Genomic DNA, 20,878 nt, shown 5'->3' on the forward strand with positions numbered 1-20,878 from the left:
CTCCTCACTCCAGTCTGCTGATTTCCCCAGAACTCTCTAAGCTGGTGTTTCTCAAGCGTGGGTGCACATTGGAAGCACTTGGGAGCTTTCAGTGTTGCGCCTCCATCTCTCTTCCAGACTTTGTTGAATGGATTTGAGGTTTGACCTGGGTGTCGAGAGAGCCAGGCTCTCCAGCTGATTAGAATGTGTAGCCAAGTCTAAGAACCGCAGCGCTTAGCCTTTAAGTGAGATCACAGGATTCAGTTTTCCTTCAGACATTGTCCTGGGCGTCCAGTCATCCCCCAAGTCATTCCAGCAGCTTATGGACCTTAAACCTGTCTTTACTAACACCTGTCCCAGGTTCATGATCTCTCTGAGCTACTTGCTTTTAAGCTGCGAGTTCTGTTTATTCCTGTGCAGACTGCTGAGCTCCTACTTGGGTGCTCATCTGGAGCATGCATCATAGTCACCGGTGAAATCCTAAAAATAATTGAAAATTTGAGCTCCACTTGAGGTCTGTTGACTCTCAGAATTGGGCATTTTTTAGAAGTTTGACAAGTGATTCTTGTCTCTCTTGTTACATTTTTATTCTTGTGATGGTTGATCTCATAATCTCTGGGTTCTCTGCCACCCTAGCATGCTTTCCTGTGGCCAGGATCACTGTGTTAAGTCAGTTCCCAGCCCTGGGTGGTCTCCTAATTAGGCTTTTCTGTCAGTTGTTTGCTGGGGAAATTACAGCACAGTGTTAATCGAGGTCACTGCAAGTCTGGTTTCCTTTGAGCCCGCACTGCCTTCTGTGAATCGACAAGTGATTCGTTGCCCCTCTTCCTCTTATCCCTGGCCCCTTCCCCTCACAACTTTAACTTGAGTTTCTAGGAGTCCCAGGCTACCTTGCTTGGGCTGTTGCATATTTAACAGGTGGTTGTTGGCTACCTTGTTGGCCTTGCAAATCCAGTAATAGCCATTATCACCCTGTACATCCAGGAAGCTTCCTGTGCTCTCAAATATTTAGGTGAAACAAAGTGGAAAGACTGCAAGTTAAATGGGTAATTAAGTGATGAATGATAAGTCTTTCTAGTTAAATGTACCAACTGCCTTGTACAAGGGCACTTCAAAAAATTCCTGGAAAAAATGGAAGTATGTTGGCCAGAAAAGTTGTGAAATTCATGCATTTTTTTTCACCATACCCATAGCCATGGGCTTTTTGAGGAGCCCTTGGGTGGTTTTTGCTGCCTAGGATGGGGTGTGTGAGATGGCGTTGGTCTGTGGCAGGCAGTGTCATTCTGCTTGCTCTCTGTCCTTCCTCAAGGTGTCCAGGAGCCGGGAGACTAGGGATATTGCCTGACTACACATAGAGAAGGGAATGCACATAGCAGCAGGAGGAAACAAGCTGGATTGTGATGGCTCATGGCTTCAGTTTCTCTAAGCAACTTAGAAAATAGGAATTCTGAAAGTAGGCCCTTGAAGTCCAATTCATGAAAGCAGAGGGTGGGAATGAAAATCTGGGTGAAAGGGATAGTATGAAGAAGAGGAACACTTAGGTTAGAAAATGCAATACTGTTGATTTCAGTTTTATTGTTTAAATACTCTTGGTATACAATGATACATTGTGTGTAATGTAGGTGAGTATCTTAGTTCATGTAGTCCTTTTATTCTGATTTGACTTCAGTGGTTCTGTAACACATTTTCTTAGTTTCCCCTGAATTTGTACACTTCCCAATTAAAAAGTCATGAACAACTGTACCCATAATCCTGAGGGAGAATATACGGTTAGTTGAGCCTGCAAGTGGCACCTTCTGCCATCCTCTGGTGGCACATAGAAATTACAGTTAAAATTTTTAGTGAATTCCTGAAATGCAAATCCATCATAGTTTGACCATACCTGAGACCTGTTGTGAAGAAGTTTATTGCAATTAATCTTGGAACTTCATTATATTAACACTAGTTTTACTGTATCCAAACATACACACCCACAAATATTTGGGATCATTGCTTCAGGAATCTGTTTATGCATTTGCTGTGTTGGTATTTAGGTGATCTGGCTTCCTGACAGTTCTAAAGCCAGAGACTCATTGCATTAGGCTGGCCCCATTCCCCTGTGGTTATTGTGGGAATGAGAATATTTTTAATAAAGCTTTCCTAGAAACACGATGTAGTGAATGGAGAAGGCATTGGGCTAAGCGCCGGTAGCTCTGGTTTTATTTCGTCTGTGACTGCCTTGCAGTGTGAGCAAGTCGGGTAGCCTCTCTCGCTCTGTTTGCTCGTCTATAAAGAGGGAGGCGGTTAGACTCACTGTTCAAATCTGTTCTGCTCTGATTCTCTGATCTTCTGTATGTTGTCACATCCTTTCTGCCCTCACCAGACTCTCTAAGTGTGTCTCCTCTTTGGGGATTCTGTAATTCCATATGTCTTAGTCCCTGGAATTTAACTCTCTTCATTTTAGTTTGCCAGGTATGTTCAGTGTTGAAGACAGCATTTCTCCTGAGATGCTGCTAACACATGATGCACTTACTCTAGCCTTACAATGGTTCATGCTCAAAATTTTAGGTTCTCTAAAGCAAAGTAGTGGCATAATTTATCAATGTAAGCTGTAAATTTGGAGAATTAAATAAGCATCTTATTTTAAGAAAATTTATCTAAGTGGTCAGAAGAAGAAAGAGTAATGAGATTAATAGAAACCTACCAAAGGTAATTGATGCTCTGAGAGATATAACAAGATATGGGATAGGAATTGGTTGTAAGTGTTGCTGTTTACTGGACAGTGACCATAAGTAATGAAAGAGATTAGTAGTTGGTGTTTGAGTTTTCTGTGCTCAACCTCATGTTGTTTTGGCTTAATTGTCTTCATTATGGACTTTTAGTAAAGCAGAGAGTCCTTAAAATTAACACAAGAATTATTTTTCACTTTAATAGGCTTAGTTGACACTAATGCTCAGGCAATATCTAGTGAAGATACAGCTATCAATCCAGTTTCTTGACAACTGATATGATTTATTTATTTACTGATCTTTGGAGATTAGCTTGTTGAATGGGGCTAAGAAGGTACTTCTTGATGTTTTTGGCTTTGTTATATTTTAAAAAATATTATGATTTTTAATCGAGTAGTCTTTGCAGATGTGAGCTTTAGAAAATGGGCTAGACCCTGGAACTCATATTATGATGCAGAAAAAAAATCAGGTTTTGGTGCAGTGGTGTGCTGCTTTTTCTGAACTCTGTATTCTGGATTTGATTCTTTAGCATGTGAGATTTGCAGTGCTCTGTAAGTTTGATTTAACACAGGTGATGTTTTCAAGAAAAGAATATGGGGAAGTAACCAAAGAGTGACTGTGGTGGCCTAGGGGAGGAATATGAATCCTACTATTGTCTCTGTGACTATTGATAATAATTGGGGATGGGAACTTGAGTACCCCAAGAAATCTGAGTATTTCAGACATGAAATAAGGAATTTTTTTTTATGTCATTGTTGTAACCTAGTCACATTTACACAAGGTGGTCACTTCCAGGGGTGGTAGTGTCTGTGGGTTTGTTTTTTTTTTTTTTCAATGTAGTCATAAATTTATTTGTGGTATGTTTCTGATTGTCAGGGTTTTTTTTCAGAGTGAGGTTCAGTTCTGCCTTGACTTCTCCCTAGATGTTGGAGATGATGCAGAAAGAACAAGATAGTGTGTGACCAAGCCCCTCTGTACGATGGAAGTCAGTGTTGATTTTATATACAAACCACCAGATGGCAACAGAAAAAGTCTTCGCATAGAATATAATCTGTGGTTTCCACAACTCCATTGTTTCTTCTGTGGCACACTACTTTACAACATATTTATGCAATAGGTAAAATTTTTGGTTAAGAACAAGATGAGTTTATAATACTTGATGATGCAATATCACAACTAGGAAAGAGGATGGTGGGGAAGGATCAGTCACCTAGATAGAGTTGGCATTTATGCTGTGTTGTGTGGGCTGTACCCAAAGAAACAGGGACATAACATGATGTGTATTTGTTTAAATGATTATTTATTTGAAAGTCAGTTGAACAGAGAGGGGCAGAGAGAGAGAGAGAGAGAGATACCTACCTGCCATTCGCTGCTGGTTCACTCCCCTACCGGCTGCAACAGATGGAGCTGTGCTGATCTGAAGCCCGGAGCCAGGATCTTTGTCCGGGTCTCTCACGTGGGTACAGGGGCCCAAGGACTTGGGCCATCCTCTACTGCCTTCTCAGGTCTGCCATCCTCCACAGCAGAGAACTGGATCAGAAGTGGAACAGCTTTGACTTGAACTAGCACCCATATGGGATGCCAGCACTGCAGGCAGTGGCATTACCGCTTTGCCACAATGCGGGCCCTGATTTGTATTGTATAGTTATGCTTTTACTTCTGATGTAAATTGTTAGTACTTTAAATTTGAGAGGCAGGGAGAGACAGCTTGTGCTCCAATCTACTGTTCAGTCTTCAGATACCTGCTGTGTTTGGACCAAGACTGAAACCAGCCACCAGGAACTTTTTTTTTTTTTTTTTTTTTTTTGACAGAGTGGACAGTGAGAGAGAGACAAAGGTCTTCCTTTGCCATTGGTTCACCCTCCAATAGCCGCCGCGGTCGGCATGCTGCGGCCGGCGCACCGCGCCTATCCAAAGGCAAGAGCCAGGTACTTCTCCTGGTCTCCCATGGGGTGCAGGGCCCAAGCACTTGGGCCATCCTCCACTGCACTCCCGGGCCACAGCAGAGAGCTGGCCTGGAAGAGGGGCAACCTGGACAGAATCTGGCACCCTGACCGGGACTAGAACCCGGTGTGCCGGCGCCGCAAGGCGGAGAATTAGCCTACTGAGCTACGGCCACCAGGAACTTGATCTGGGTCTCGCGTGTGAGTGGCAGGGACCCAATTACTTGAGCCATCATTGCTACTTCTAGGATTTGGATTAGCAGAAGCTGGGCTCTGGAGCCAGAGCTGAGCATTGAGCCCCAGTACTCTAATAGGGACACAGGTGTCTTAACTGGAAGGGCAAATGCCTGCCCCTGATTTTTTTTTTTTTTTCCAGATTTCATCCAGCCCTTACTGTGATGGTTTGGAGAACATAAAGGAAAGCATGGGCTTGACCTAAAGCATTTTATGTAACATCTTTAAATGGAAGAGGTGCATGAGTTTACAAACATAGACTGTATGTATATATATGCTAGGCAAAGGTATTTTTTACTTTATGTGGAATTTCAGTTTTTGCTTTGTAGGTATACTATAAGTGTGTTACCATAGTTCTTTCAAAGCCTTTTTCTTAGCAAAGAATCTTGGTTGCAAGCTAGAAACTTAGTCTGAACTACTTTAGAGAAAAAGGGTTTTTCTGGAAGGGTCCTGGGGTATCACAGTGTAATGAGAAAAATACCTTGAAATGTGGGCAGGTTTAGGTTTCTGCTCTGCTTCAGGAGTCACTGGAGCCAAGTGCTGAAAACCTCAGGTGCTGTCCTTTTAGTCATCATCTCTCAGTTTGCTCCTCTTTCTGTCCTGGCATCATTTTTGGCTCACTGCAAATTGCTTTGTTACTGAAACCCAGATGTCACCAATACTTGCATTCCTATAGTTTCAGACTCTGGAATAAAGATGGACTTAAAGCTATGATTTTGAGTCTCAAATTGATGAAAAAATAAGATTTGTATTTTTAAATCATCTTTTGGGGAGGATGTGCTTTTTTGGTTTGTTTTGCACAGTGGAGAATGGGTTAAAAATCATCAATTATTTTTCACTTTATGTTTCTGTGTGGGAGCAAACTGTTGAAATCTTAATGTGTACTAAACTGATCTTCTGTATATAAAGAGAATCGAAAATGAATCCTCATGTGAATGGAAGGGGAGAGGGGATGGGAAAGGGGAGGGTTGCGGGTGGGAGGGACGTTATGGGGGGGAAGCCATTGTAATCCATAAGCCGTACTTTGGAAATTTATATTCATTAAATAAAAGTTAAAAAAAAAAGGGAATATCATTATGTTCTTAGACCTGTAAATACAAATCATGTTAACCTGTTAAAAAATTAATTAAAATTAATATAAAAATAAAAAAAAGAAATGAGAATGCAGATGAGTTAGGCTGTAGCAGCTGGGCAAGGGTGGTTCTTGGGCTGGAGGAAGGTGGATGCCATAGAGGTTAGAGAGGAAGAAGATGGTCAGAATTTGGTCATAGGTTGCAGATGTAGGTGAGTGAGAAAATAAGAGTGATTTCTGGTTTCTGACTTGCATGACTGGTTGGTTAGTAAGTTTTTCACTGTGATTGGACCACCACAGCATGGGCAGTGTGATCCTGATTTTGGTTTTGAGTGCATTAGTGTGAGGTCCCTGTAGAAGAAACCAGGCAGAGCTTTTAAGAGGCTGTTTGGGGCTGGCGCCGTGGCTCACTGGGCTAATCCTCCGCCTTGCGGTGCCGGCACACCGGGTTCTAGTCCCGGTCGGGGCACCGGATTCTGTCCCGGTTGCCCCTCTTCCAGGCCAGCTCTCTGCTGTGGCCAGGGAGTGCAGTGGAGGATGGCCCAAGTGCTTGGGCCCTGCACCCCATGGGAGACCAGGAGAAGTACCTGGCTCCTGATTTCGGATCAGCACGGTGCGCCGGCTGCAGCGCGCTGGCCGCGGCGGCCATTGGAGGGTGAACCAACGGCAAAGGAAGACCTTTCTCTCTCTCTCTCTCTCACTGTCCACTCTGCCTGTTAAAAAATAAAAATAATAAAAAAAAAAAGAGGCTGTTTGGATGGATGGTTTTTACAATCACAGGAAGGGTAGGGGCTTTGGGTACAAGTGCTTGTGGAGATAATATACACTGTTTAAGAGGCTGGACTTGGTATAACATAAAACTGACTCAGCCTCTTGCTAGCTGTGTTTTCTTGAGTTGGCTACTTAATCTTCGCGCTTTATTTTCCTCATCCCTGAAGAATTGTGTAGTAGTTGAACCTTCTTCATACAGGTATTGTGAGGATCAACTGATAACAGGTGAGGTGTTTCGCACCTTATCAAGTACATAGTATGCAGTTAGTACTTGTGAGGTGGTGTTACTGTTTACACGTTGGTGGCAAGAAATCCACAAAATGTCTTCTCATAGTATTAGTGAATAATGAGTCACTGTATTGGAGATGGAGAATGTGAATGCTTCATATAAGGAGAGAGATTATAGGAATATTAATCTGATTATGGTTTACTGGAAGAATTATAGAGGGGAGAGTTAAGGGCATATATTAGGAAGTGATTGATAACATAGCGATAACAAATATATGACCGGGGCTGGTGCTGTGGTGGAGTGGGCTAAGCCACCGCCTTCAGTGCTGGTATCCCACATGGGCGATGGTTGAGTCCCAGCTGCTCCACTTCCAATCCAGCTCTCTGCTGTGTCCTGGGAAATCAGTAGAAGATGGCCCAGTGCTTGGGCCCCTGCACCCCCGTAGGAGATTTGGCAGAAGCTCCTGGCTTCTGCTGTTGCTACCATCTGGGGAGTGAACAAGCAGATGGAAGACCCCTCTCTCTCTCTCTCCCTCCCTCCCTCCCTCCCTCCAACTCTGCCTTTCAAATAAATAAATAAATCTTAAAAAAATAAATTGAACAGTAAAGAAAAAATGAGGTAGTGTTGGAATAGAAAAACTGGAATGATCAAAAAATATTGCTGCAGAGAGGTGAATGAGATGAGTACTAAAAAGACCATTGGATTCATTGATTAGATGGGAAATGGTGATCTTTTCCAGTCTTCTGATTTCACTAAAATTCTAGGAGTGAGATATAAGATGAATTAGAATTATTAAATGAGTAGACAGGCATTTGAAATAGTGACAAAATGATTTTAGTATGTCTTGGGAATTTTTTTTTACCCCAAATTTGAAAGTTGTTGTCAAGGCTGAAAAAAATGTAGGCCATTGTCATTGGCAAAATGGAAGTAATCATCACAATTCTCTGAAGTTAATGTTCCAGCTTCGTATGTTCTAACTACTGGAGGCTTCCAGCGACATTGCCAACACAGCTCATATGGAGACTGCCCATCTTACTCTCCTATAAGCACCGAAATTGCTGACAAAATATAGCAACAATAGTCCGAAGCATTTGCGAGCTTGACTTGTGCCAGAGGTGAAAACTGACAGCTGGGAGGGTACAAGTGCCACATCTTGGTCTGGAGGGTCTCTTGAAGGAGCAGAGGAGGTGTGAGGCCTGCATACAGTAGGAGGGTGGAGTGGAGGTCCTTCAGCACAGACTCATGGTGGGCTGTTGCATCTGTGAGAGAAGGCTGAGAACAACTTGACTGCTAGTCTGAGAAAGTGCAGAGAACCTTGTCCTTCAGGGCTGGTGGTAATTGGGATTAATAATAAACAGTAAACCAACAAGACATCTAAATTCCAAAGCTGCAGCTCACAATGGGAGTGAGTTCAAATCCACAGTTTCTTAAAATCTAACCGTCAAGCTGAGAAATTAGCACAGAACCTAGCCCACAACTGTGGACACTAGTAGAGCCCTTAGAAGGAACTGTGATGCTGTCCTGCAGAGCCAGGTCATTGTGTCTACTGAAGAAACAGCTCATGCCGAAGCTGAGCTCACAGTACACAACTGTCCAGCCACACAATGAAGTGAATTACTGTGAAAGAGAGCAGAGTATCAATAGGATAATTAGTACTTCAGTAGGTAGAGATGCTAGGACATGTGAAAGAGATTATTTATTTAAAATGATTGGAGATAAGAGGGAAGACCCCAGTGAAAGAGTGCAGATGAGAAAAAGAACATGGAAAAGAACCAAATTGAATTCTTAGAAATGGAAATTATAGTCATTAAATTTTAAAAAGTAACCTCAATGGGCAGGTTAAATAGTTGAGTAGATATAATTGAAGAGAAAACTATTGATTTTAAAGGAGATTGGATCAGACTGCTTGGAATACAGTACTGAGGAATAAAGAATGGAAAATGAGAAGTTAAAGCTCATGAACTTTAGAATGAGAGGTTCAGTATTACCTTCTGTGAATTTCCAGAAGTAGGGAGTAGGGGAGGAACTATTAGAGATAAATGGGTGAGAAATCTTTCACATTCATTGCAAGGCCCGAGTTCTTAGGGTCCAGAAGCGTAGTGAACATCAAGCAGGATTGAAACAAAGTCAAGCCTAGACACAGCGTAGGTGCAACACTAGGAAACAAACACCTGAGGACAGTGGATGTCTGCATCGGCAGGTGACTGTAGGAAATGACAGTGTATTTTGTTCTTGTAATTTGCTGATGGTGGATTCTAAGTGTTCCTGCTACAAAAAAGTTTGTGAACTACTGGGCATTGTAATTGACTTTAGCCATTCTGCAGTGTATATTTATTTCAAAACAACATAGTATACATGATAAGTGTGGTTTTTGTCAATTAAGGAGAGCATAGGTAATTCAGTTTGCTTTAGCAAGTAAGGTGTATAAGGCAGTAAAAGCATAATGATAAATAAAATTGTTTGTTACTTCATGGGGCTTACATTTGATTAGGGCAGAGATGCACTGATACTTAGATACTGCAGTGCAGTTCACCCTGGCTGGTGGAGGGGTTGGGGTGAGGTGGAAGCTTTAAAGCCACAGAGAGTCTGAGAGATCAGCTTTTGGGACATGAATGGGGTAGAAGTAGCAGGCCCTGCTTGAGGTGCAGCGATTCGGAGAACAGAGATGAAAGAGGAAGAAAGACTGAGCCAGAGGACTTGAACTTGGTGCTTATATAATAGGATTCTTGCTGAACAGGTGCCAAACATCAAGCCCTCCATGTTTAGGCAGTGAATTTCAAGTTACATTCTGAACTGGGGTTTTGCTGCCATGGATAGGGGAAGACAAAACTTGGGTCTTCTTGGCTTTCAGCTACTTTAAATGCCAAAAGGATAAGGTATTTTTAGCAACAATTCAAAGCAGCATATACATGGAAAAGTACATGGTTAAGATAACCTTAGTGCTTGAGAGTTAAGGACAGTTGAGAATGCAGTCATTTTCATTGATGAGGTCACTTGATATTTAGTTGGCTAATGGTTGCTCACCAACAACTCCTTAACTTTGAAAGTTACTTATGTCTAATGTGGAGGATTACAGTTCGTCAAAAATTGTCTACATTTCTAACTGCTGTTTTCTGTGCAACCAGAAGCATGAAACAAGGTGTGGTATGCTTCTATGTAGATAAATTCTTCACAGCACATAAAAAATTTAGCATTTATTAGCTGTGACTAAAACTTAGAAAAAAATTCCCAAGTACTTGGCCTTCAAAGTTTTTGTTTCTTGGATGAATAAACTGAGTTTCATTTTAGATACCCTTGGCAACAAAAGAGATTTTTAAAAAACAATGCCAACCTCATTTGGCATGTGAATAAATTATCCCAAATCAGTTAGTGAGGACACATTGGGCGACCTAACCTGCTCTGTGATTTTGCTTTTATGGTATAGGCAGGGTTGGCTTGAGTCCTCTGTCTCTTGTGTTCCAGTCAACACCAGGTGATCCTGGCCAAAATGAAGAGGATCTGAATCTTTCTGGCTGCTTTTTTAGTGGATCATATAGCATGTATGAGGACTACAGTACTGTGTAGGTTTTAGGAAGGGTGCTGTAGAGTGGCTCCAGTTGACACGAAAAGTGTTCAGCATATATGAGAGGTCTTGGAGATGTTCATGGAAAATGTATACTATGAAAAAACTGCATGGATTTCTCATTTTCTTTGTGTCAAAGAGCTCATCTTTTAAATTTGATTTTCCATGAACTTTTGAAGTGCCTCTGTACAGTGGAAAAGGATCTGGAGCCAGAACATTGAGATGGCAGTTGCCTCTTGGTGAGTAGGATTGTGGGTCTTTCCTTTTATTTGTCTCTGTTTTCTGATCTTCTTTGATGAGCATCTGTTGCTTTTTAAAGAAGGAATGATGTAAAATCTCAGAAAAACAAAGTAATGGGGATATAACATTAGGTAAACAGCAAGTAAGAAATTACTTGTTTTTTTATAGTGTAATGAGTATGGTTGAAGGAGTAGGCCAGCCTGCTTGACACAGTTATCTCTGTGTTGTAGAGGGGGAGGAATATTCTTTTCTTTTTCAATAGTCTGTTTCAAACAGTAAACATTTGTAACCTTTTTAAATTATGAAAGCAATTAAAATTGAATGCAATGTGGTGTTAGTGGATTTTAGGAGGAATCGGGAATTAAGGAGTTAATTGGTTCATCCTGAGAGCATGTGAGTGGACATTGGATTTTAGTGCTTGTTTTCTATTTGAGCTTAAATTAAATTCTGTTTGAACTTAAATTATTGTTTGGGGCCTTATTTTGTTCATGTATTTGAAAAAGGCATGCCATGCCGTTTCTTAAGTTACAGGCTCATTGTAAGAACAAAAAATTCCTTTGAAAGATGAATTGATAAACATATTTGTACCATTGATTTCTGGTTAGTGCTGTTTAATCTTTATGATTCTACTGTCAGATTCTCCCAATAACAACTCTGATATGGAATCTATGTAGTACATTGACTTTTTTTATGGTGGTATGCACAGTAATATTTGAAACATGTAGTTGTAAGTGAAAATTTTTGAATTTAAATGTTCATGAATTTAGTATGTAGAGTATTTGAGTTTTTTAAATATACAAATGTAAATTAGAGCATTTTTTTGTGAATGCTGTAGTGTAGTAGGCAACTACTGGGTGGCACCTGACTCACTACAATAGACCAGTTTCTGAGAGTGCACTAACACATGTCGGGGACCCACTGGCCATCTCTGCCCTTCATGACTTGCCTTGTTTCTATGGAGCTCTACAAATCCCTATAGCCTGGAGCTGGTCTGGTTCTTGTCTATACTGAGGTTTGGATGTTAGGTTTTTACTGAAGTTTGTTTTCCAGTGAATTCCCTCTTTATGCTTAAACTGTCCAGAGTTTCTGCTCTTTAAGCAAATAGTATTCAGACCTTTTAAAAATGGGTGGGGAGGGCACTAATAAGCATTGCCAACAATTTTGAATGAACATAAAATTACAGCAGTTCTAAAAGGTGAGTAGAGAAATGATTTTTTTCACAGCAACTTCTTTATTTTACATATATAAACTTCATGCATTTCATAAGTACAAATTTAGTAACATGATTCTTCCCTCCACCCTCCCTCCCTCCCTCCCAAATTCCCACCCCTCTTCAAGAGTATCATTCATTTCAACAGATGAAATTAGTCTTCAAGTGTTAGGGGTTTTGTTTGCATCTGGAAAATTCCATGTCCTAACCTTGCTTAGATGGTTCCATGCTTCATCTTCCTTATTAATTTCTAAATGTTAGCTTTGTTCAGTGACCATATTTCCCTGGGTCTGTCCTCTACCCATTCCTCTCTGCTTTGTTGACTATGTTAGAGTGGCCTTTCTTCTTTCCACGCCTCTGTCTAGGTTTCTGCAATGTCTTCTCTGGGGTCATAGGAACAGCCTTTTCCTTTCCATGGGTAGAAGCTGGTTTGGTCCATACTTAGGATGTGAGCAGTGTTGATGATGAAGACATCTAAAAAGGATGCTGGATTAAAATGGGCATTCCTTTGTTCTTTAGATTGTTCAGATTTTGTGAGCAGAGGCTGCCAAAGTGTCTTTTCATTACAGGATCTTGGTTTTAGCAGTTATTTTATTATGTATTTATTTATGAAAAATGACATGAGTTGGTTAAATTCTTACCATAGCAAAATGCAGTAGTAAAAGTATGTACTTTGCGGATTCTCAAACCCACAGTTGCCTTTATTTAAGGCTGCCACTGTTCCAGTCTCGGAAATGTTGGTTATTCTATGTGTATTCCCTCCAGTCCTTTGTCTTATACACCTGGTAGTATACTAGAGTGTGACTGGAGCACACTTACCTGTTTAGACTTACTGTATCTTAGACGTTACTTCATATTAGCACATACTGATTGTCGCTCCCCCTCTTCGCGGAGGAACGACACAGGACCCTGCGCTGTTCTTTTGTCTGCTCAGCCCTCCCCGGGTTTGCTGCTGGTCCTTCCCGGGTTGGCTGCCGATCCTTCCACCTCCATGGAGGGGCGGCTCCCCCTGCCACTTTCCCCACTTCCGCGGGGGAGCGGCACACCGCCGGCCGGCTCTCTTGGGGGCTGCTCAGATGTTATCTGGATGTTCCTGGTGCATGTTGTCTCTCTCCTCCTTTATAGTCCTCTTCCACCAATCCCAACTCTGCTACCCACACGCCGAGCATGCTGCTCTCCTCCAATTAGGAGCAAGATCAGCTCCTGCAGCTCAGTCAATCAAATTGGCGAGAGGCAGCTGTGTAAAAGTTGTTTACTCCTCTCCCAGCGCCATATTGTGGGAGAGCAGATGCATAGAATAAGTCTTAATTCCAGTAACTTAGTCTAGTCTGAGTTGCTCCCCACACTGATACCTTGTTAACCTATGTACAAGGGCTGGCACTGTAGCATAGTGGGTAAAGCTGCTGTCTACAGTGCCGGCAACCCATATGGGTGTCGTTTCGAGTCCCGACTGCTCCACTTCTGATCTAGCTCTCTGCTATGGCCTGGAAAAGCAGTAGAAGATGGTCCAGTGCTTGGGTCCCTGCACCTGCGTGCAAGATCCAGAAGAAGCTGCTGGCTTCTGCCGTTGCTACCAACCGGGGAGTGAATGAGCAGATGGAAGACTTTGTCTCTTTCTCTCTCTCTCTGCCTCTGCCTCTCTCTGCCTTTCAAGTAAATAAATAAATCTTAAAAAACCTATGCACATAGAAACTGTGGTTTAAGTCAGGTTTTAAGTCATGTACTGTAGTGTGGTGTCATGAGTCTTAGAGCTGAATTCAGATTCTGACTCTGCCATTCATGAACTGTGTGACCTTGAGCAAGTTATGTAATCTGTGTTTCAGCTGCTCATTTATAAGACAGAGTTACTCTCTTTCACAAGGTTTTTCTAAGGATTAGAAGACATAATGTATGTAGAACACTTAGCACTGTGTCTTGCTTAATAAATCATAACCATTATTGTAGTCATTAATTTATCAGATCAAATGAGCCCCTAATACATTTCTCCTTCATCAACTAAAATAGAATACACAGGAGTCATTCTTTGTTACTTGTTTTGTGACCTTTTGACTGTGTTGGTTGTCCTTTTCTTCTAGTCTTTTGTTGATAGTCTCTTCCTCTAGCCTTCTGGCACTTTCTCCAACAAATGTTGGATATTTCTTTGACTTTTTGGAGTGTTTTGGGCTTGTTGGTGACTTTACTGACCTGTTGTTTCAGCCCTGCCGTTGCATTAGGTGGTTTAGTTAAACAAAGCAGAGAAGGAATAGTTCTGTTGACGAGGCTCTAGAGTGAGTTTAATATTGGCAATCAAATTTATTCAAGTCACTAGACAGTGTGATTCTTCCTGTGATTGGGAGTTCAGCTGGGATAGAAGAGAGATTTTGACCAGATGGCATCTGGCAGCAAGTAATAAATGTGGGCTGAGATGCCACAGAAGCCCTTCAACAGTGGAGGCCTGTCTGGGGTGGCCCCTGAGACAGATCCACAGGGGCCACTCACGAAGTGGGGTGGAGAATCGGCAGCCCATTGTTGAATACAAATTGGCATGATAAGTCAGGCTTTGGGGCCTCCCAGGAAATGGTAAGCATAGTATAGTATGTGTGTGTATGTGTGAAAAACAGAAATTTGTGGTGTATGAAACACAAGAGCTACCTCCCTAGCTGCTTGAGTGTGTTGTTGTTTTTTTTTTTTTTTTTTTTTTTTTTGACAGGCAGAGTGGACAGTGAGAGAGAGAGAGAGAGAGAATGGTCTTCCTTTGCCGTTGGTTCACCCTCCAATGGCCACTGCGGCCGGCGCACCGCGCTGATCCGATGGCAGGAGCCAGGTGCTTCTCCTGGTCTCCCGTGGGGTGCAGGGCCCAAGCACTTGGGCCATCCTCCACTGCACTCCCTGGCCACAGCAGAGAGCTGGACTGGAAGGGGGGCAACCGGGACAGAATCCGGCGCCCCGACCGGGACTAGAACCCGGTGTGCTGGCACCGCAAGGTGGAGGATTAGCCTAGTGAGCCGCGGCGCCAGCCTTGAGTGTTGTTAATCATAGTGCAAGCAGTCTAGCTGTGGGCAGCCCCCACCTTTCTTCAGAGAAGGGTCTTCACAGGGGAGGGATGGGTCTTTCTTGACAGGGGTCTGCCAGGTGTTGTGCTTGAAGGAGATGAGACAGCTGCTCCCAGAATGGTTTGTGGAGGACCCTGTAGTGGCTGAGTGCCTGTGAGAATGACTGGATTTGATTGACATCAGTGTGATCTATCCACACCCACCAGCTGGTGGCTTAGATTTTAGAGGTGATTTTGAATCCTGTGGAGTGTGTTCTCTGGCGTCTTGGCCTGATGGGTTTTCACTACTTGGATGACCTACCTATGTGTGTTTGATAGTATTTTTGTCCATTTTGAGTTTCTGTCATTGTCTGCTGCAGTGATGGAGAAGGGTCTGTTACCTACTCCCAAAGGCATCTAGTGTTAGTCTGTTAGTCTGTTGACTGCTGATTCTAATGCCCTTTCTGCCATTCAGTTGCAGTCAGTGGAGGAAATGTAGTGCTTGAAACACATTTGTAGTGTCCTGTTGGAGGATTTCAATTTGATTGTTCTGGTTTCTTGTTTATATTGAAAATCTGTTTTCTTTTTCTGTTCAAGTTTAGCCCTTTCTTCATCCTTTGTTTTTGCATATGCTTTTCTTAAAATTTGAACATTTAAAGAGATGACAGCTTGTCTTGGTACCAGGGCTTTTCTGAGAGAGAAAGAACAAGTTCGATTTTGCCTAATAGAATTGCCCAGAAGTGGTGGAAGATGCCCACATGGGCTTCAGAAACTCCAGCCTCATGTTCACAGCCACTCTTCTCCCTCCCAACACAGGCACTCCAGTAATTAGGTCTATGAGAGACTCCAGTTTCCAGACATCTTTGCTCTTCTCTGAAGTTAGATTTTTTTGCTATTTCTCCTGTCCTTTGTTTACAAGTTCTCTTTTTATACACACCTTGGACTCTGGAGAAAGCTGCAAGTAGAGTGCATTTACTTTTTGAATAAGAACTCATGTTATTATAAATTGCTGTTTAGCATTAGCCTTATTTTACATTGATTTCAACCCCTCCAGATCCCTAAAAATAGGGCTAAAATCCCTAAAAATAGATGAAACATTCAGACTAATTTTTGTTCTTTACAAATAAGTAAAGATTTCTGAATCAAAGTATGATCTTTGAGATTTTAGCCAAAGAACTTCTGTATTTTAAGCAGTTGTTCTTGTTCTGTTTCAGTAATATTAAATATGGCCAGAAAAAGTCCCACTTGAGGTATGGGATTTGTCATTTTTCTTTAAAAAAAAATCTGTCATCTGTCTTGCACTGCTTCTAGAATGAAAGCAAATTGAGGCCAGTGTTGTGGCGTAGCAGGTAAAAAGTACGACCTATGGCTCCAGGCCCAGCTGCTCCACTTCCCATCCAGCTCCCTGCTACCTGGGAAAGCAGCAGAAGACGGCCCAAGTGCTTGGACCCCTGCACCCATGTAGGAGACCCAGAAGAAGCTCCTGGCTCCAGGATTTTGATCAGAAAGCAAGCAGGCCTTATACTGTTTATCCAAAAAAGTTGAAGGTAGTTATTTTTGTTGGAGCTTAAGAATTAGAGAAGCTATTACATTGATACTGTCAGAGAAAGTGTATTTAAAAAAAAAAAAAAAGGAAGACCAAGCAGTCTTAATTTAAACTTTGTACTCTATAAAAATTGAATGTTGCCCATAGACTTTGACAGAGACAAGCACAAAGCTCTTGAAGTTGGTGTATTTTTTTCTGAAATTTAACTCTTCATAATATACCATAGTATTTCATGATATCTCTTAGTTCTAAAATTTTAAGATATTTCAGAGCTTATCTACTGAAGGCTCTTGAAATGAAAACTAAAAAGTGTATTAATTGTATGTGAAAGAAAATATCTTTCTAGAACCCCCAAAGCCTTTAAAAAACCTGGAGGCAAGATGGTACTGTGGAATTTTTTGTCAAATTGTTTCGAAGCCTCGAAATCAAAGTAAAAGGAATTAGAAAGTCATCTTTGATTTTCTTGGGTCATTTAATTTGAGCTGATTTCTTCAGAGCATGTACGTTTCTTCCAGTGCAGTACTAAGGACACAGTTGTGGGTGGTCAGCCTTTGAGCAGTGTTCTTTGGCCTGTCCTGCTACCGCTGGCTGTGGGGGCCGAGCCGAGGAACATGAGAAGGTATCAGAACCTGTCTTGACGTCCTGAGAGTAACTCAAGGCACACAACTGATTGATGCTGAATCAGTGTGATGATAGACTGACAGGCTACATGAATGACAAACCATGCTTCTTTTCTAAATAGTTAAAGATGTTGTATGGATCTTACAATAACTGGGGTTACTTTCCAAAGAAACATTCTTTATATGAGAAAGGGACAGTTACTTTAAATTCATTAGTGGGAATGTAGTTTTTTTTTTTTTTTTAAATTCTTTGAGTATTTTATAAACACATTTGCAGGACTCAAAGGCTAAACTGTGTAGGAAAATGTGCTTGGAAGTCTTGCATACATCCTTGCCCCTCCAGCCCACTTGTCTCTTCCCCTCACAGGTTACTATTTTTATTAGCTTGCTTCTTTTAAGAATTGTTTTGTTGGGGTACAATTCATACAGCATAGAATTACCCGTCCTGAGGTGAGTAATGAAGTGACATTTGATATGGTCACAATGTTGTGCTCTCACTACCTCTGTCTAGTTCCAGAATACACTCATCACCCCCATAGGAAACCCCATACCCATTAAGTAGTCATTCCTCATTCTCCCCTCCCTTCAGTCCTTGAGAACCCTTAACCTGCATTGTGTTTGTATAGCTTTGCCTTCTGAGATTGCACAGAAATGGAACAATACAGGACCTTTGGTGTCTAGCTTCTTTGTCCTGGTGTCTTGATTCATGTGTCATACTTCCTCATTTTTGTGGCTGAGTAGTATTCCATTATGGTGAGTGTGCCACAGTTTATCTCTTGAGTCCTACATTGATGGGCATTTGCGTTGTTTCCACCCTTTGGTGGTTTTGAGTAGTGCTGTCATGAACGTTCATGTTAATGTATTTGAGTTTCTGATTCAAATGCTTTTGGGTAAATACTTAAGAGCAAAATTGTTGGGTTTTACAGTACTTTTTAGTTTAAATTTTGGAGTAATGGCCAAACTGCTTTCTAGAGTGGCCGAACCACTTTATATTCCCATTGTCAATATGTGAGAATTCCAGTGTCTTTGTATTGTTGCAACATTGATGTTCTTTCTTCTTTTATTGTAGTTAACCTAATAGATGTGAAATGTAATATCATTCTGGTTTTGATTTTTACCTAATTCAAAAAATATTTGAGAAAGATACTAATCTGCCAATTCATTTCCCCAAATGCCTGGCAACTAGGAACTCAATCCAGGTCTCCTACATGGGTGGCAGGTACCCAACTATTTAAGCCATTTCCTGCCTCCCAGGATGCACGATAGCAGGAAGCTAAAATGGGGTAGCATAGCCGGTACTGAAACCCATCACTGGCTGGGCCATGGCTCACTTGGCTAACCCTCCGACTGCGGTGCCGGCACCCCAGGTTCTAGTCCTGGTTGGGGTGCCGGGTACTAGTCCTGGTTGCTCCTCTTCCAGTCCAGCTCTCTGCTGTGGCCCAGGAGGGCAGCAGAGGATGGCCCAAGTGCTTGGATCCCTGCAGCCACATGGGAGACCAGGAAGAAGTACCCGGCTCCTGGCTTCAGATCAGCGTAGCACCGGCCATAGCGGCCATTAGGGGAGTGAACCAATGGAAGGAAGACCTTTCTGTCTCTCTCTCACTGTCTATAACTCTGTCTCTCTCTCTCTCACTGTCTAACTCTGCCTGGCAAAAAAACAAACAAACAAAAAAAACCAAAAAACAAAAAAACCATCACTCCCATATGGGATGAGGCTATAATGAGTGGCTTCTTAACTGATATTCCAAATGTATGCCCCATCTTTCCCTCTAATATTTAGTGATGATAATCTTTTCATATGGTTGCTGGCCATTTGAATATCATCTTTAAAGAAATGCCTGTTCAAGTCATTTGCCTATTTTTATTGCATTGTCTTTGTTCTGGAGTTGTAGCAGTTTTTTATACAGTCTGAGCACTAAACCATTATCAGGTGCATGATAGTTTCTCCCATTCTGTTTCTTGTTTATTCATGTATTCTTTTTGTAAATACACATATTTTAATTTCCCCTAGTCTTATATAAATGGTAGCATTTCAAGCACAAAGTTTTCTGTACCTGATCCCCCCCCCCCCCCCCCGCCGGACTTAACAATGTAGTATGGAAATCTCTCCAATTAGTACATAGGGAATGCCTCCCTTCCCCCCAGTCATATCCTGTTGTATGGATATACCATGGTTTATTGAGCCCAGTTGCATGGGTTATCTCCAGTATTTTGCTATTCTAGCAGCTGGTGCTCTGTATCTGTGCTACAGATTTCTAAATGTGGGATTGCTGTAGCAAAGCTGTGTATGTAGCCCATTAAACAGTGTCCTTAAGAAAACCTCATTCCTACCTGACTTTTATTCTATACTTCTTCCATTACATTTTTTTAAAAGATTTATTTATTTGAAAGGCAGAGTTACGAGAGGTCTTCTACCCACTGGTTCACTCCCCAGATGGCCGCAATGGATGTAGCTTGTGCCGATCCAGAGCCATGAGCTTCTTCTGGGTTTCCCACGTGGGTGCAGGGGCCCAAGGACTTGGGCCGTCTTCTGCTGCTTTCCTAGGCCATAGCAGAGAGCTGGATCAGAAGTGGAGCAGCGGGACTCGAACAACGCCCATATGGGATGCTGGCACTGCAGGCGGTGGCTTTACTCACTACACCACGGCACGGGCCCCTCTTCCATTACATTTTATCATCCTTGTATTTTTCTGGTAAGAATTACTATATAATGTCAGAACATTGGCTACCCTGAAGAGCATTCTGTGGAAAGCTTTGCTACATTTCATAGTCTGAAGCTCCACATGTAACAGATACGGGTCCTTCAAAAATAATTTTTACTTCCAAATGGATCTTTTATCTTCAACTAGAAATCTAAGCCTTTAAGTGAATGTTCATTTTGGATTTAGATTTTTGGTCATAGGAAAATGAGAAGGATCTGCATCAAAGTGAGCAAGTGCCCCTCTTTGTTGCCACAGCCAGTCTCTTACCTGCACTCAACTATCTGATCATTTTCTTTTATCCAGTGAGAGAAATTGCAAAGACGGGCTAAAATTATGGAAAACTCCACATAGTGTTCTTGGTTATTTCCTGTGATTCTATTCTCTTCTCCTTTGCTTACACCCCAATATCCCTTGGAGGGATCAACTCAGATATATTCTCCTTCACAAATCTCTCAAAACCAGAACATTTCCCTATGTCCCATAGCATTTGTTGGCATTATGTACTCAGAAGTTGCTGTGTAGTGTTAAGTTATGTATGTAGAAACTCTCCCATTGTACTAAAGGATCTTTGAGGCCAGAGATTCTTTCTTAATGCCTCAGTATGTTGTGTGCTTAGTCAGTTATAGCTGAGCTTTTTGGAGTGAATTGTTTTTTAGGGTTTTATACTGATTTCTCTTCGTTTTTACCTCCTAAGTTTAGATGTTCCCTAGGTATCATCTTTGGTCTTAGCTTTCTTTTCTCATCTAGTCTTGTCAGCTTTCATAGCCTAAGCACATAGGTTCATCTGTATGTCCTTATTCTAGCCCCTAATCTGGACTTTGTGTCTGATTCACCCGCTATAACTCAAATGTAATACATCCTCAGCTGAAGTCACCATTGTGCCATCTAGAATTGCATCTGATCTTTGGTAGGAATTTGTTTCTGGGGTGATTGAATACATCTTAAGAAGTCTAACTCCTTTTCCTGACTTTGTTTTTGTTTTTTACGTAGACTAACTCAATCACTTCTTGGCCTTTTGGCTAAGATCAAATATAAGTAGAATGACTCGGATG

At 41.8% G+C, this 20,878-nt stretch overlaps 1 long non-coding RNA gene across 1 annotated transcript in view; it reads left to right on the forward strand.

Moving 5' to 3' along the window:
* The first annotated feature begins 13 nt into the window (after window positions 1-13).
* LOC138848072 (uncharacterized) overlaps window positions 14-20,878 on the forward strand; it is a 59,045-nt gene continuing 38,180 nt past the window's right edge. The window contains exon 1 of the long non-coding RNA XR_011385923.1: window positions 14-20,878. This exon is cut by the window's right edge and continues 36,690 nt beyond it. This is a non-coding gene — a long non-coding RNA (uncharacterized lncRNA).

The sequence above is a fragment of the Oryctolagus cuniculus genome, unplaced genomic scaffold (genome assembly GCF_964237555.1).
Source record: "Oryctolagus cuniculus unplaced genomic scaffold, mOryCun1.1 SCAFFOLD_197, whole genome shotgun sequence".
NCBI lineage: Eukaryota > Metazoa > Chordata > Mammalia > Lagomorpha > Leporidae > Oryctolagus > Oryctolagus cuniculus.